Source organism: Microtus ochrogaster, chromosome 4 (genome assembly GCF_000317375.1).
Source record: "Microtus ochrogaster isolate Prairie Vole_2 chromosome 4, MicOch1.0, whole genome shotgun sequence".
NCBI lineage: Eukaryota > Metazoa > Chordata > Mammalia > Rodentia > Cricetidae > Microtus > Microtus ochrogaster.
The window spans coordinates 65101098-65105330 of record NC_022011.1 but is presented as its reverse complement, the minus strand read 5'-3'; positions in this window follow the sequence as shown (position 1 = coordinate 65105330).

Genomic DNA, 4233 nt, shown 5'->3' with positions numbered 1-4233 from the left:
GGTTAATATTCAGGAGGATGCCTATATGTTTGTCTTTGGATTCACCTTCTTATTTGGCTTCTCTAGGAACATGAATTATAAGCTCAATGTCCTTTCTTTATGGCTAGAAACCAAATATGAGTTAAACACATCTTTCTATATATCCATATAGAAAGGGCAATCAAGTTTGCCTGCAGCTCTTGCCTTGTTGAGAGCTCTTAGCTCCCTTGCATTGCTCCCTACCTGTGCTGGACATGGAGGGGGTTTGGAGACTCCTATTTGATTTCGACTTTTTAATTTGTCTTTGATTTATAGCATGTGTGTGTGAACATGTGCTTTTCAGGTACTCCTCCTCTTCTTGGGGCTAAGTAATCCTTAATCTTTGTTCCAGAGTGGTCCCATCATCCTTGGCTACCTTGTCTCTTTTACAAATGCATCTAAGCATGCCGCATCTTCGCCCAACTAATTGAAGCTTTCCCTTGCTTAACTCCCTTTAGCTGTTGTCTCGTTCCTCACTGCAGAACGATAGCCAAGCATCTTCCGTCTGTGCCTGTCACAGCATCTGTCACAGGAATCTGGAGTCTGCTGACCACTTTTTGTATTTTAGTCTTACTTCAATGAATCACAATATCCTATATTCTTCCTCCTTAAAACAGTGTCTCTCCTTGCTCTGATAAAAATACCAAAAGTTATATTGATTCCTTGTTTTTCATTAATATTTTATTCATCTTCTAATAGGAAAATGAGCTAATTACCCAGGGGTGAAAATGTTTACTACTACTTTCTTCTCCAGGTTTCTCCTCTTCAGGGTGTTCAGAGATGTTGTGGAATATTCCTTTAGGTTGTGTGAAGGTATATCACTGAGATTGGTTTAATAAAGAGCTGAATGTCCAATAGCTAGGCAGGAAGAGGTTAAACAGGACTTCTAGGGGACAGCAAGGTCTCGGGAAAGAAGAAAGGCAGAGTCATGACCCAGACACAGAGAAAACAACTTGAGTAGTAGGAGAGATGAGGTAACTAGCCACTCGAAAAAACATAGACTTAAATAAATTGGTTAATTTAAGTGACAAGAACTAGTGGGACAAGCCAAAGCTAGGGCCAAACTTTCATAATTAATAAAAAGTCTCCCTGTCATTATTTGGGAGCTAGCGGTACAGAGAAAGACTCGTTATGCAGAGATACCTCATCAGACTTCTTCTGTGAAAGAGGGGCAATGATTTACTATTCCCTAACAGGAAATGGAAGAGTAACGGAGTAGTCACTTGCTGGGGTGGTCTGGATTCTCATCTCTGCCATTCACTGCCTGACCCAATACCATATATCTGTCCTTTCTTAAATGAGATGAAGATAAGAAAATCTCATCTCTGTTGTGGTTTTCAGGCCAAATGCTGACCATGCCTCTGTGGCACGCACTTATTCATGGGGAATTATAGCTATAGTCACTGTGGCTGTTGTTGCTGCTTTATGGCTGTTGCCATGCATACTCCTTGTGTGGCCTCTGAGTCGCTCCCTGCCCATTTCAGTTTTCATAGTTTTCTCTTAGGCCTTTTCTAGTCACACAACGAACTCGGGTTCTCGGAGAATTTGTCCAGCCCAGTTTTTCTTGTGTCTTTGCTCTCTGTAATCTCCTCACCCTTCTGTGGAAGGTTGAGGGATGCTCGTGTGCAGTTCTTTCATCAGGTCTTGGAATCTTAGTTTATCCTGTGAGACACAGCCACTTGTTTATCCAGCACACACCCCACATCCATTCTTCCCAAACCTTCTTCTCTTCTTGAGCCCATGTGATGGCAATAGTACCGGAAACACCAGGAACTGACAGTGACCTTAGATACTTCTTTTTCATTCATTTATCCATCAATTAATTACTAACTCAAGTACTTTATGCTCTGACAATTTACCAGTTTTCTAGCCGCCCAGAATTGACTCCCAAGCCTACTCTACCCTTCCTTCTCAAATCTCTCAGCCTCTTGGCATCCTCTGACCAGTCTGCCTTCATTTCTTCCTTTCTTTATTATTTTTAAGATTTATTTATCACATATACAGCGTTCTGCCTGCGTGTTTGCCTGCAGGCCAGAAGAGGGCACCCGGTCTCATTACAGATGGTTGTGAACCACCATGTGGTTGCTGGGAATTGAACTCAGGATCTCTGGAAGAGCAGCCAGTGCTCTTGGCCTCTAAGTCATGTCTCCAGCCCCCTCACTTCTTCCTTTCGATTATTACTCTACGATATGGATGCTCTTCCTGCATGTAAGTCGGAGAGTATTGCTCTTTGTTAAAATCCTTCAATAACATGAAGCTCCTCTTCCTCCTTCTCCTTCTTGTTTCTTTTGATGCAGAGCCTCTTTATGAAGCCCAGGCTGTCCTTGAACCAGATCATCTTGCCTGAGGTTCTCCAGCACTAGCATTCTATGTGCCTGTGCAACTACTTTCTTAAAATCCTTCAGAATTAAGTTTCAGACTTCACGAGTTGATGTCAGCCTATATTCTCCACCTTGTCTGGGGTGGGGGGAGCTGACTTCTTCTCCAAAACTTTATTCTCTTCTCACTTTTCTCAAAAACTTGGTGAGTTCATAGTCCAAAATACAGGCGAAGGCCAGGTATGGTGGCACATCCCTGAAATTCCAACAAAGAGGTGGAGGATCAGCAGTCCAGGCCAGCAATATATATTTTGTTTCAAAACCCCAAGCCCATAGAAAACAAAACTTACAGGTGAAGTATCCCATTCCATCACTAACCTCCTTTGCACATTGTTAATATAATTCTCAGAATTTCCTCTTAGAATGTGTGTGTGTGTGTGTATGTATATATATATATATATCTCACATACAAACATATATATATATATATATATATATATAATATTAGAACCATAAGCCTATTCATTTATATAAATAAACATACTTTAGACCAGAGACCTCTGCGTGTTTGGGCATGAGTCTGGGACCTCCGAGCCTGAGCCAGGACCGCTGTGGGTCCGGGTGCACAAGACGGAGAGCTCTGAGGGAGTAGACAGGAGCCAGAGACCCTTGCAGGACCAAACCCAAGCCAGGGACTTCTGCAGAAACAGACCAAGATGAAGGACATTTACAGAAACAGGATTGAGCCAGTGATCTAGACCAGAGCAGGCCTGAGACAGCAAATTCCACAGGAGCAGAGCAAACCCCAGGAGTGCCAAGCGACCTCTAGGAATATGGAATAACCAATAGGGTGACTGGAACTGTGGCCCTGACTGCACCACAAGGAGCTACCATCTGAGACTTGGATCCACTAGCATCTGGAAGATTGAGCACCAGAGTCACAGACAGCCCCAACTACACCAATCAGCGGAAAAGATGGGTCGACAAGGTAAAAACACATACAACACCACAAAGAGCAACATGACACCAGGAAAAACTAGTGACCCTACAACAGCAAGACTTGAACAATGAAATATACACGAAGCAGAAGAAAATGACCTAAAAATAACTTTAGGAGAATGTTTGAGGCCCTTAAATCAAAGAAATGGGGGGAAAAGACAAACAAAAAATTGGAAGACATCAACAAATCCCTTAAAGAAAACCAAGAAAAAGCAATCAAACGTATGAAAGAAACTGTTTAAGACTTGAAACCTGAAATAGATACAATAAAGAAAACACAACCTGAGGGAATTATTAAAATAGAAATCACAAGAAAATATTCAGGAACCACAAATGCAAGCATAAACAGCAGAATAAAAGAGATGGAAGAGAGAATCTCAAGTGCTGAAGATACAATAGAGGAAAGAGACTCATCAGTCAAAGAAAACATTAAATCTAACAAAAGCTTAACACAAAATATCCAGGAGATACAGGACACCATGAAAAGGCCAAACCTAAGAATAATATGTATAGAAGAAGGAGAAGTTCAACTCAAAAACACAGAAAATATATTTAACAAAATTGTAGAAGAAAACTTTCCCAGTCTAAAGAAAGATACGCCTATGATGATACAAAAGCTTAGAGAACACCAAATACACCGAATCAAAAAAATTCCCCTCGCCATATAATAATCAAAACACTAAGCATACAGAATAAAGAAAATACATAAAGAAAAAAGGCCAAGTGACATATATAGGCAGACTTATCAGAACTATACCTGACTTCTCAATGGACGCAATGAAAGCCAGAGCATCCTGGTCAAGCATTATGCAGACACTAAGAGACCACGGATGCCAGCCCAGACTACTATACACATCAAAACTTTCAATCACCATAGAAGAACAAAACAAGATATTCC